Here is a 14250-nt window from a genome sequence, read left to right on the forward strand (position 1 = left end):
CCTGCCTGGCTGGGCTTAACAGGGGATCTCAGGCTGTGCTCCCCACCCAGTGGGGCTTGACAGGGACCTCAAGGTGCACCCCCAGTGCTGGGTCGGGGGAACTCAGGCCACACCCCCCACCCAGCAGGGTTTGACAGGGGACCTGAGGCTGCGCCCCCCTGCCTGGCTGGGCTTAACAGGGGATCTCAGGCTGTGCTCCCCACCCAGTGGGGTTTGACAGGGGACCTGAGGCTGCGCCCCCCCGCCTGGCGGGGCTTGATGGGAGACCTCAGACCATGCCCCCCACCCAATGGGGCTTGACAGGGGATCTCAGGCCATGGCCCCCACCTGGCGGGGCTTGACGGGGGACCTCAAGGCACGCCCCCTGCCCCATCTGGGGGACCTCAGGCCATGCCCTCCTGGTGCTGGGCCAGGGGACCTGAGGCTATGCCCCCTGCCTGGCAGGCTTGACAAGGGTGGGACTGGCTGGGTCTGGATCTAGCCCAATGGCGGGGGGGTGGGAGGCGGCCGGGTCTGAGTCTAATGCAATTTTGAGGCACATGTGAGTGGGCAGGGACTTGACTCTGGGTCCCCCTTTTAATGTGCATGAATTTCGTGCACTGGGCCACTAGTTGTAAATATTTCTCACAGCTAAGGCATGCTGTGTACACTGATGATGTTTCCTTTGTTATACTACATTTTCCTCCCCTAGAGTTCAACATCCTATATAATAAAAGACTAATATGCAAATCGACTGGACGGAGGAATGACCAGTTGCTATGATGCACACTGACCACCAAGGGGCAAATGCTCAATGCAGGAGCTGACCCCTGGTGGTCAGTGCCCTCCCACAGGAGGAGTGCTGCTGAGCCAGAAGTCTCTCCTGCCTCCAAGGCAGTTGGACATCCCCCAAGGGCTCCAGGTCTGCAAGAGGGCACAGGCCAGGCTGAGGGACTCTTCCCCCCACTGCCCACACATGATTTTCGTGCACCAGGCCTCTAGTTATCTTATATTTTGACTCATACCTATCCTTAATGCTCCTCCAACTCTTTACCACAATGGTTAATCTTTCCTAATAGTTCCAATGTGTCAGGCAATCAATGATGTTTTACTTTTAACACACCCCTCTGGAGCCCACTGGCTTTCTGCTCTGATGATTTCTGTTTCTTTAATTCTTTTTTTTTTTTATTGTTTAAAGTATGACATATGTCTCCTTTTTCCCCCCATTGACCCTTCCCCAGCCACTCCCCCCCCCAGGGCAAGCCCCCACCACCCCAGTGTCCATGTCCATTGGTTATGCTAATATGCATGTGTTTCTTGAATTCTTTGTCTCCTGGTTTACTCGCTCATTTGGGTGGAGTACAACCTCCAGTAGCTCCCTAATAAAGCATGCTTGGATTTTCTTGAAATTTTTTCCCTATTTTTTAAAAACTGAGAAATCATTTTTGTTCTATGAATAGTCTGCTCTCTTTTCATTGGTGCCATTATTTTCTATTACCTCTCTGAAGATATTAATTATGGCTTTCCTGAACGTTTATTCTGCTGTTTGTGCTGTTTTGGTTTCCTCTGAATTTTTATGTTTGATTAGGATTCTCAATAAGCATCGTCTAAAAGTCTTTTCTCTGAGGATCTTGGTTTCCCTAGAGAGGAAAGTTCTAGCCAGTTGTCTAAGCTGGGCCTCCAGACTCTCAGCTGCAATAGTGAGGAGTTGTGGTGGATCTCAGCATTTATTCAGCATGCCAGCTTGCCCTGAATCCCCCTTTCCAGTATGTTTTCTGGACGAGTGAGCTGTCTGGCTGGTGGAGTGGAGAAGAACTCTAGGGATCCTCTGCATTTAATTTAGTCTTTTAACCAACACCCCACCTTCTGAGAGATTCCTGGGGTATCCAATCCTATGCCTTTCAGGGGCTCTCTGGGGCCAATCTGTTAGCTCCCTGTGTCCTCTCTGCAACCCAGGCCTGGTCTCTGAATCACTCATCACTCGCCATCTGCTTCCCAGTTGCCAACATTTTGTTCAAAGCTCTCTTTCCATTCTTGTTGCGTTTTCTTTCATCTTTGTCCTTGATGATTTTGTTGCCTTTAACAAAACCTTTATATTGTAATAGGTTTCAAGAGGGAACGGAAGCAAACGATGGAGTTCAATCCATCCTCTTTGCTTGGATGGTTACCCCATCTTTCTTCAGTTGAAAAAGAAAGTACTTAAAATAAGATTCAGTGGAAACTCCACACCGTTTGAAAATGTTGCTGAATCCTCATGTCTCCAGGCCCAGTTCACAAGCCTCGCCGGGCTGGTGTCTACCAGCAAAAAGGTTAGCAATTACTGTTTGTTGGCCATTTGAATGGCAGTGCTGTTGACTCCTCTGGAAGCTAAAGGTCTTTGGAAACTCAGAACAGGGGACAGCGCAGCAGGTTCAGTGAACTCCAGGACATTAGCTCCCACATCTGGATGCAAGTTAGGATCACCTGGAAGGTCGTTAGAATTGTAGATCTCTGAGATCATTCCACAATGAACTGAATCCTGTTCTCAGGAACTGGTTCTGGGGAATCTACATTTTTACAAGGCAACTGCCCACCTCTATTCTTGTTAACACGAGAAAAACCTCTAGTGTTTAAAGCACTGCTAATCATATTTTTTGTTGCTTGTAGCTGAAAGTATTGCTAACATTTGGGGCTCAGAGTGTCCTGGAACGCTGAAGGGGGTACGCTTAGAGGAGTATGGATGGAGCTTGGCAAATGTCTCAGGGATATGCAGTCCTCAGGAATATGAGGGCCTCTTGGGGATGGGTGGGGATGGGGAAGGCTCTCAGGGGCTCGCTCCCCAGTCTTCCAATGCTGACCTGCTCTTCTCCGCGTGGTCCTCCCTGCTCCTCCCCGTGCCCAGCCCCACAGAGCTACTCTGGGAGGCTTTTAGGGTGTGGCCGCCTGGTAATTTCTATAGTCTGTCTCCTTGTTCTATGTTTTCCGTGTGCTTCATGCTCCAAGTTTCACTTTTTGATTCTCAAAAGCTGTTTGGGAATCACAAAGCTCCACACTGCCTATTTTTGCCCCCCTTTCAATCTCTATCAGTTTTTCTCTTTCATAAGGCCACTTGGTCACTGTACAGGGAAGGAGGGAAAGAAAACCCCACAGATTAACATCTCAAGACATTATCTTACCGTGTTCATTAATAACAACCCACCCATTATTGCACCCACCCTTAGCCCCATCCTTAGCAAGAGAGGCGGGGTTTATTCCCTGAACTGCTGGAGGCAGATTCTGAGGGACCCTGCAGAGATGGCAGAAATGCAGGGCATTCTGGGGTGAGGGCAGTAGCTGGAACCCAAGAGAGTTCCCTAGGGACTAACGAAGAGCAATGGGGTGGTTTCTGGGAGAAGAGGTGGGGATGAACTCCAGAGCCAAAGCCCCATGTCAGGGAGGCAATGGGAGAGGGACAGCCCAGAGGATGGTGCATATGGATGGGTGGAGGGGAAGTGAGGGGTATAGGTTGGTGGCATCAAGTAGCTCTTTCTACTGAAGAAGTCATAAAGGTCAACCCAAGGGAAGGGACATAGTTTCCACCTCTTACTGAAATAACAGCAAGGTTCTAGATGAACATATGAAATCAGAAATATTTTACAGCCATTTTTAGAAAATACATCTGCCGAAGCCGGTTTGGCTCAGTGGATAGAGCGTCGGCCTGCGGACTGGAAGGTCCCAGGTTCGATTCCGATCAAGGGCATGTACCTTGGTTGAGGGCACATCCCCGGTGGGGGGTGTGCAGGAGGCAGCTGGTCGATGTTTCTCTCTCATTGATGTTTCTAGCTCTCTATCCCTCTCCCTTCCTCCCTGTAAAAATCAATGAAATAAAAAAAAAAAAGAAAAAAAAAAAAAGAAAATACCTCTGTCACACCAAGCATCCATTCAAAGGCTGGTGATCAATGGGATGCATGGTTTTATAACGGAAGGGTCTGCATTTACAACAACAGAAAACACCATCAGTGGTGTTTACCACAGTTAACTCCTTTTATTTTTTTTTTATTTCAATAAATCTTTATTGTTCAGATTGTTACAATTGTTCCTCTTTTGTCCCCCCATAGCTCCCTTCCACCCGGTTCCCAACCCACCCTCTGCCCTTACCTCCCCCCCGCCCACTGTCTTCATCCATAGGTGTACAATTTTTGTCCAGTCTCTTCCCGCACCCCCCACACCCCTTTCCCCCCGAGAATTGTCAGTCCACTCCCTTTCTATGCCCTGATTCTATTATATTCACCAGTTTATTCTGTTCATCAGATTTTTTATTCACCTGATTTTTAGATTCACTTGTTGATAGATATGTATTTGTTGTTCATAATTTTTATCTTTACCTTTTTCTTCTTCTTCCTCTTCTTAAAGAATACCTTTCAGCATTTCATATAATACTGGTTTGGCAGTGATGAACTCCTTTAGCTTTTTCTAATCTGTGAAGCTCTTTATCTGACCTTCAATTCTGAATGATAGCTTTGCTGGGTAGAGTAATCTTGGTTGTAGGTTCTTGCTATTCATCACTTTGAATATTTCTTGCCACTCCCATCTGGCATGCATAGTTTCTGTTGAGAAACCAGCTGACAATCATATGGGTGCTCCCCATATGAGAAACTGCTTTTCTCTTGCTGTTTTTAATATTCTCTCTTTGTCTTTTGCTCTTGGCATTTTAATTATGATGTGCCTTGGTGTGGTCCTCTTTGGCTTCTTTTTGTTTGGGGTTCTCTGCGCTTCCTGGACTTGTAAGTCTATTTCTTTCACCAGGTGGGGAAGTTTTCAGTCATTATTTCTTCAAATAGGTTTTCAGTATCTTGCTCTCTCTCTTCTTCTGGCACCCCCATAATTCAGATGTTGGTATGCTTGAAGTTGTCCCAGAGGCTCCTTACACTATCTTTATATTTTTGGATTATTTTTTCTTTATGCTTTTCCAGTTGGGTGTTTTTTGCTTCTTTGTATTTCAAATCTTTGACTTGATTCTTGTGATCCTCTAGTCTGCTGTTAGGTCTCTGTATATTATTTTTTATTTCAGTCAGTGTATGCTTAATTTCTAGTTGGTCCTTTTTCATATCCTCGAGGGTCTCACTAAATTTATCAGCCTTTTCTAGAGAAATCTTGAAAAATCTTATAACCGTGGTTTTGAACTCTATAATCCAGTCATTTGCTTTCCTCCATTTCTTTCATTTGTGACCTGTTTCGTTGTCTCCGCATTTTGGCTGCTTCCCTGAGTTGATAGAGTGGCTTTGTGTGCTAGGTGTTCTATAGGGCCCAGTGGCTCAGCCTCCCCAGTTACCTGAGGTGGACACTCTTGGTGCACCCCTTTGTAGGCTGTGTGCACAGTCTTGTTGTAGTTAAGCCTTGATTGTTGTTGGTATCACTGGGAGGAATTGACCTCCAGGCCAATTAGCAGTGAGGATCAGCTGTGTCTACAATGGGAGAACTTCTGTGCTGGAGACACCTTATGAGGCAAGACTTGCTTCAGTGGGGCTTTGGTGCTCACTGAGCCTGCCCCCTGAGTGTGTCCCTTATGGATCTGAGAAGTTGTAATCTGGATGGTCCTACTCTGACCCCTGGGTACACTGGCTCTTGGATCTCCAAGGAGGTGCTAATTTAGCCTCTGCCTGAGGCCACCCAGCAGGAGCTATGGAGAGATCTGCAGATTCCACTTCTTTGTTTGGGTTTTGGAGGTGTCCAGATGAGGCCCAGCTGTGAAGCAATGCAAGCTGCTGTGGGGCCTTGGGCCTTCTTTTGGATGTTTTGGGTCTCACTGACTCAGCTGCAGTTTTATAGGTATGTTTAGTTTTCAAAGGACCCGACCATTCATATGCAAAAACCTCTGCGCACAGCTTGGATGGGGTGGAGTCTCAGGGTGGAGCAAACAGCAATGGCTTCCCGTGAGCCCGCCCTAAGAGGCATCCTGTCCTCAGTGTCCCTCAGCAATTGCTGCAAGCACCTCTGAGAGAAAGCCACCCTCGAGTTCTGCCCGCTGCCAGACAGTCCAGTTTCTCCCCGTATGAGTCTGTGTCCCCAGAGTCTCGCCCAGAACTGGAGTTCAGAGCAGTCGGGAGCTTGTGTCTCCCTCTAGATTGAAAAAGCCAGCCGCATACTCAGTTGCCAGCCCTTCCCGCGCACGCGCCTCCGTACCTCTGCCTTCCGCACCTCCTCTGAGTCTCAGTGTGCTTTTCTCTTCTCTTCTAGTTGTAGAATTTCCACTCAGCCAGCCTTCCTGTGGTTCTGGATGATGTCCGTTTTGTCTTTTAGTTGTAGTTTTGAAGTTGTTGTGTGAGGCAGCAGTTTAGGTGTTTATCTATGCCGCCATCTTGGTTTCCGCACACAGTTAACTCCTTTTAATTTGCCCTCTGGTCTTGACCCATAAAAGCAATTGCTATTGGAAATTTCCACAGGATGACCCAAGGGTATCTCAAATTCAATGTGCCCTGGCTTCCTTCTCTATACTCCATCTCAGTCATTAGCACCACCATCTGCTAGGGCACACGGGCCCAGGGAAAATCCCCGAGACTGAAAATCTACCTCCATAAGCAGTGGACAGGGAAAGACTGAAGAAAGAGGAAGGCCAAACCAGAGTTTATTAAGGGAAACTTGCATACAAGGTGCATTTTGGGTGACTGCAAGGTGAAGGAAGTTTCCTCTGTGTAGCTTGACAGGTGCCAAAGAATGACATAGAACAAGGCAGGATGGATAGGGACACTGGTATGTGATCAGTCTCAGGTATGGGAAAATGTCTTACACGCTTGACCAAGTCAAGACCATGGCCTATTCCAGGAACCAGCATGTTGTGGGACACAGGGGTGTGAACGGAAGGAGCCACATGCTAACCTGACAAGCTCAGGGGAGGCCTACGTGGCAGTCTTGCAAACTCAGAGACCTGAAATAACCACAAAGGATGGTTTGAAAATTAAATATTTAACTACAAACAGGTTATAGTGGGCAGTCATGTCCTAGGCCGATATCTTCCCTGACAAAGGTCAACTTAGATCTTTACTGAGCCCATTTGCCTTTTTGCCTCTAAGATAACATATCTGTGAGATGTCTGTGAGATGTCTGGGTAACTTGTAACTTCCTTTTTACCCCGGACCCCTCAGGGCACAACAAATGGCACCGGGACATTCCTTCATTGTTATTGTTATCAAGTTAATTGTCAACTGTTAATTACGTTAAAGTATCCTGTATCTATCTCTGTAAGAGAAGCACATGTCCATCATTTCACTTTTCACCCAATCCCAGAGGTTTCCCCGCTTTGCTTTGTCCCACCTCCCTAATCTGTCACCAATGGATTTCATGTAACTCACCTACGTCCCTTTTCTTTGATTTCAAGGTATAAATATAGATGTAACCCTGCATTCTTCGGAGCATTACCTCAATTCATTGAGGTTCTGCTTCCCGGCATATGTCGACATTTTGGCTCAAATAAACTCACTAAAATTCTTTACAGGTTTCAATGGTTTTTTCGTTAACAGGGGAGAGGCACTGGTTTATGTCAGAAGAAAAGTATCAATTCTGATCAGATGGTCTCTAAGGATGCTTACGGGAAGCAATCTCTTTCTGGCCTGGCTCTAGGTCATGGCAGCAGTCACATCATGGAAGTCTCACTGCTCACCCAGTTGCGGAGCTAAGAATCTGCGGGTTATCTTTGACTTCTTCCTCTTTCTCACCCCTTTCCTCACCAAGTCTGATTGACCTATATCCTAAAGGTCTCCCACATCAGTCACATCTCTCTGTCCTCACTGTCTCAACCCTGTCTTGTCCGTTGCTGAGCCACAGACCAGTACTTAAAAGTGGAACAGTAACTGAACTTGCGGAACGAATGAGTGTCCACTGCTAAGGGAAACAAACACTTAAAGATAAATAATGATTTCCCTCTTGTCATATCAATTAGCCTCTTTCCAGATGCTAAAGAGTCCCCGAGGGCTGTGGTGGGAAAGATGAGATACAGCAGGAGGGATTATATAGAATATAATGTTTTACCTTTCTGTGGGGCCTGTGCTTCTCTCCCCATAGTAGGAAGCAGAGCCGTCCCTGGAGGTTATATTAACTGAAGTGAATAAACTCTGAAAGCCAATTTTCAATTCCCCAGTGTATTGGCTATCTGGAATTTTCAGTGGACTTGATGGATCAGAGTAATGCAAAAAAGCGGGACCTCCAGCCCCGGGGTTTTATATCCCCTATAAAACATGTTTTACAGTTTCTGCTCCATTTTATGCTGTTAAGCTAAACATTTGATATCATATGGCACCTTAAGCACATTGATTTATGGTAAGTCAGCAATTGCATCTGTAATAAAAAGTCCAAAGTATGGGTTTTAAAAGTAATCTACTGTATTTATTATTGACATAAACAGTTACCTGCACTCCATTTGACCATCATCTTAGATTTAACTCATGTATTAAAGATATTATGTTTCCCACTCAGCAAGGTCATCACCAAGGTGAAAACTGTATATGGTTGGAAATGAAAAAGATCAAATGTGTAATGATAAATATTTTTCAAATAAATGATATATAGGATTTCATCTTTCTACAGTCCCGATTAATAATCATGTTCTGTTTAGTTTATTTTTTACACTCACCTCCTTATCCCAGTTCCCAACTCAGGCAACCACTAATCTTTTCTTCATGTTTATAATTTCGTTATTTCAAGAATTATGTATGAGAAGACCAATTTCAAAAGAGACCATCTTTTTTTGAGAGCAACAACATTTGTTTTCCAACTCTTTTGAAGTTATCTGTTTTACAGAAAAATGATTATATCAGCACAAGCTATAAATTTAGGCTGGAAAAGTTAAAAAATTATGTATAAATGGAATCACACAATTTGTAACTCTTTGAGATTGGCTTTTCTTTTCTTTTCTTTTTTTCATGCAACATAATTCCCTTGAGGTCTGTGTAGTCTTATGCAGATTATCTCATGCTTATTTTGCTATGTAGTTACAACTAGAGTGGCGTAATTCAATTAATTCAAAAACTGCTTCAGTACAAACTAAAGTAAGAGAGTCTACAGTCAAAGTAATTTCAGGACAGGGGAACATTATTTATAATTGAGTCCATGTGAATGAGTGAGAAATATTTGTTTTTAGAGTGTTAGAGCAATTTTTGATAAAAATAAATCTAATTTATCTTATGAGATAGTTGGCAGTGTAATTTAAAAAATACCCAATTTCTCTAATGCTAATTTAAGAGATGTTTATTTAAGCATTCGGAAAAAAATACTAAAAAATTTGGAAAAAGATTTTTATTTTTTTGTTGCGTAATGTACATTTTTAAATATGTAAGCATTTATTGAGTTCATCCTGTGTGTACACAGTAAGCCCCAAAGTCATGAGAAAACACTATTTGCATGGGCAAAGGCACAGATTCGTGTTGCCTTCCTTTGACTAGCAGGGGTGTTTCTTGCTATTATTCTTAAGATATCATATGTGGTGGTTTTTTGTTTTTTTTTTCTTTTTAAAAATATTTATCTTTATTGTTGAAAGCATTGTGGGCCTATTTTTATAAATAAATTAAAAGTCTGGGCTCTTTCTTTTCAAATGCCTCAACAAAGGATGGTCTGCAGTCTGTAGTCTGCAGTTTGGGGTAAGTTTACTTCAGGAAGTATTAGTAGGCCATGTCATGGGGATCCCAAGACCACCCCCAGGTTCAATGACTCTCTAGAACAGGGGTGGGGAACCTATTCTCTGCCAAGGGCCATTTGGATATTTGTAACATCATTCATGAGCTATACAAAATTATCAACTTAAAAATTGGCCTGTGCCTGGCCATTGTGGCTCTGTGGTTGAGTGTCGACCTATGAACCAGGAAGTCACAGCTTGATTCCCTGTCAGGGCACATGCCTGGGTTGTGAACTCAATCCCCAGTGTAATTCTCTCTAATGGTTGATGTTTCTATCTCTCTCTTTCTCTCCCTTCCTCTCTCTGAAATAAAAAAAAAATCTTTTAAAAAAATTAGACTGCTATATTTGGTCAAACATTTAATTAAGTCACCCCTAATGTCTTAGCAGGGCCAGACCAAATGATTTTAAGGGCCTTATATGGCCCGAGGGCCGGACATTCCCCGCCCCTGCTCTAGAAGGGTTCATAGAACTCAGCATATAGTCATAGTCATGGTTATAATTTACTACAGAGGAAGGATGCAAAGCAAACTCAGCAAAGGGATCCAGTGCACTGGGTGAAGTCTGGAGGAAACCAGGTACAAGCTTCTAAGAGTCCTCTCCTAATAGAGTCACACGGGACACTGCATTCCCCAGCATCACGTTGTGGCAATGCATGTGAAATGTGCCGGCCAGGGAAGCCCCGTAGGGAATCAGTGCCCATAGCGTTCCTTGGGGGCTGGCCACATGGCACTCTTTATCTAGAATATACACCAATCCCAGGCTCTAGAAGGAAAGCAGATGTTCAGTATAAACCACATCATTTGGCACAGTGCGCCACACTTGTCAGTTAATGGGTGGGAACCCTCCTGGAATCTAAGTTTCCCGATGCCAGTCCAGGACCAACCTTGCAAGCTGCTGTTTTCAAGGACAGCAGCGTAGGCCTGCTATGTTAACTTTTTTCTGCACATAGGCCCACTTAGTGCAATAGCTATCAATTTTATCTCCATCTCTCTGACTACTACTGTGTCTTAGAGCACAGGTGGGTAAGAGACAAGTCTTATTTGTTAACTCTCAGCTAAATAATATGGCAGGTACAGCCCTGGCTGGGTAGCTCAGTTGGTTGGAGTGTCATCCCTATGCAACAGGGTTGCAGGTTTGAACCCCGGTTGGGGCACATGCAGGAGTCAGCCAGTGAGTGCATGGATAGGTGGAACAACAAAGCGATGTGTCATGGTTTATTGTTTCTTTTGTTTTACCTCTTTACTAGCTCAGTCTAATTAGTAGAGGCTTCCTTTCCTACAGAAGGGGCACCTAGCCTGAGCTTCTGGTTTTCCTCTCAAGGCATTTGACTCCTCCATCAGGCTTCACACTGAGGGACACACTCTGTATCTGGGTATTGTGTGGGTCCACTGGGCTGATCCACCCCACCTGCTCTAGGTAGAGTGCCTACATTCCCAGAACCCTCTGGCTTACCTACAGTGTGCTCATTCTACCTTTTCCTAGTAGAGTCTGCCCTGACTGTGGCCAGCACTGCACACGGGCACATGTCTGGGCCCATGTGGCTGTTACAGAGAGAGAGAGTGCGTGAACAACTGGGTTAACTAACCAATGCGTGCTACTGAGAGGGGCCTTTGTTAAGCTTTGACTATATTACCTTGGGCTTTCTTTCAAACGAATCAATCTCTTTCCTAACTCTTTGCAGGCTTGTGTTGGGTCCTCCCCCTATCCAATCCCTTTTCTGGATCTTCCAGTGTTTCGCATCCCTTATCCAATCTGATCCTTTTCCCAGATGTTCCCAGGCTAGACTCTGCCCCTTTATGTCACCATTTTGGCTCTTACTGCACGTGACTCAAAGTTTTGCCTCCTCATCTGGTTTCTACTGCACGTGTGCATACCTCCCCCTGGGCCATCTTGGCTTCTACTGCAAATGTGTCTAGCAAAGGAGATTCCTTTTAGTATTTATTCCTCCCCCTCATAGTCCAGAAGTGGACCAGTTGTTCTCTCGGAGATTGGAAAGCTGGTCCTTCCTCCCTACATGGGGGATGGGAGGATGTTAGTCACCTTTGTGAGATTCAGCTCTCCTCTGGGGTGTCTGAAGCTGTAATTTCCAGACAGAAGCCTGATGAAGTATAACTTCTATACTCAGTCAGGCCCAGCTAGTCTAGCTCCCTCTCTTTTGTTAACTCCTAGCTGCCTACACTAACAATATGTGATTTAACAAGCGTAGTGGAAGAAAGAAGACACTCCTGGGAATTCTTTTGTGAAGAGTGCACTTCAGATTGAGGCAGGATAGCAGCAAGCTAGAAAAATTCCCTGGCAAGTAGAATGGGGAAATTGAGACAGAGAGCTGTACAACTGGCTAAGCCAGTGGTCGGCAAACTCATTAGTCAACAGAGCCAAATATCAACAGTACAATGATTGAAATTTCTTTTGAGAGCCGAAAACCGACTTCTGTGCATGGGCCATGAAGTTTCAGTCGCACTGTACGTGCGTGCCTGCATGTGGTATTTTGTGGAAGAGCCACACTCAAGGGGCCAAAGAACTGCATGTGGCTCGCTAACCGCAGTTTGCCAACCACTGGGCTAAGCAATTAACAGGCAGGCACAGAAGTTCACCAGGGCAGAAGGCCCCGGGTGACCTTTCCTCCCTGGCATATCACTGGTCCTGTGGTTTGGACCCTCCCCTGACCTTTCCCCCCTAAAGATAACATCTAGGCCTCAACTTTATTTTAGCTCCAGGCCCACAAAAGCAGCAAAGCCAGGTGGGTAACACCAGGACCAGCTGCAATGGCTAATGACCTCTGCCCTGGTGCTGAACAATCAGTGGAGACCACAACTCTGAAAGGGCCCATTTGGAAAAGCCGATGAATGTTCTATTGAGATCTTCCCTGAGACCTCCCCTAAAGCCCTCACCTTGGGAAAGCAGATAGAACCCCTTAAGACAAAGAAGCCAGCACATCCTCTTTGGAGCACACCCACTCAAATCTCCTTTTCCAGTGAATTTTCTTTCTCCTAAACTCTAAGGGTCCTCACAAGAGTTGCAACCAGGGGAGCAATGGGCAGCGGCAGCTTCCCCTGGCTAAATCCCTGAATCTGTCTCCAAGGGCCCCTTTTCTCTGGCGTCCGGTGAGCCGACAGCAGCCCTGCTCAGGCTCACTTCTTTCCCATAAGGTTTCTAGAGAGCCAACAAAGCCTCTCCTGGGCTCAACTCTGGTTGCTTCTTCTACCCTCGGGCCTTGCTTGTTTAATGTCCCAGCTTTAATGATACTCTCAAAATTACCTGGACTTGCGTTGTGAAATCTTTCCTACACAAAGTCTAGAACCCACACACTACTGGCTGGCCTTGGAATGAGATCATAAGCAAGAACTCGGGACTGTCTGGCACTGGAACAAAGGCTGTAAGACCTAACAAGAACTGAGCCTGCAGGTGACTATGTGTGGCAGAACTTACACAGTGCAGAGAGTGACATTCAGAATGGAGACGATTATTTTTTATCCACACCTGGCTAAGGGTTGTCATGAGGAGAGATTTAACTGTTGATGTCAGAACTCAGTGTCTTTCATTTGTACTCAGTTTTATTAATCATGGTTATGCTCACTGAAAATTAAACTTATTCTAGAAATGGGTACGTGTGTTCACCCCATTCTTTAGCACACTCTTTCTTACCCAGGAACATGTGTTACCATTAGGGACTAGCTAGCAGCTGTCTGGGGTCTGAGGCAGACCGTGCAGGCTCCAAAGGACTAAGGTTTATTATGAAACAGAAACTCTGGACACTGACCTTTGTTTTGGCCTCGATGAAGACAAGATTGGACCTTTTCCATGATGGGTTGGATGGAGATGGGACATTGGGAACCAAGGAGGGGCAGCCTTCTATTTCCACCTGAATAAAGCTTGCCACACCACAGTCTCCTGTGTGTGGGTCCGTGAAATGCTTTACTCGAGATCCCGTGGGAGAACATGATCTGCACTGGCCACATGGGGAGTTTGGCTTTTCTCAAGTAAAATTAATCTTCTGTGGTCTTCATTAAGTCTCTTAGAACCATTTTTGAAGTATCCTAATTTGAGTATACTATCATTTTTTTTTTCCTGCTGGGACTATTGATAAAATATCTATTAAAATTTCATCTATATGAAATTTAATGATTTTTTTCTTTTAAAAAATAGGTTTTTATTGCTTTTCTTAGAGAGAGAAGAAGGGAGAGTGAGATAGAAACATCAATGATGAGAGAGAATCATAGATCAGCTGCTCCCTGCACAGCCCCTCCTTCCCCCCCCCTCCAATTGGGGATTGAGTGTGCAACCTGAACATGTGCCCTGACAGGAAATTGAACCCTGACCTCCAGGTTCATGGGTCAATGCTCAATCACTGAGCCACACTGGCTGGGCCATGGAGGGGATTTTAAAAGAGAGTTATTGCCCTAAATTATATGAACCAAGAGGGTTGTGCTGGAAACTGTCTCTTAAAGTAGCACTGGAGTGACATCCGCTGGCCAAACAGCCTTAGTGGCTCTGTGAGAGAGAGCTAACCTCTGATGAGTGACAGGGAAAGAAAATATTTGGAGACAGATACTCTCCATAGCGGAATACATCTACCTAAAAAGCAAATGACGTCTGCCTTTAGCATTTTATATCCACTATTAGATACATTTCTTCATGTTATTTTTG

This window comes from Eptesicus fuscus, chromosome 3 (assembly GCF_027574615.1).
Source record: "Eptesicus fuscus isolate TK198812 chromosome 3, DD_ASM_mEF_20220401, whole genome shotgun sequence".
In the NCBI taxonomy this organism is placed as follows: Eukaryota; Metazoa; Chordata; class Mammalia; order Chiroptera; family Vespertilionidae; genus Eptesicus; species Eptesicus fuscus.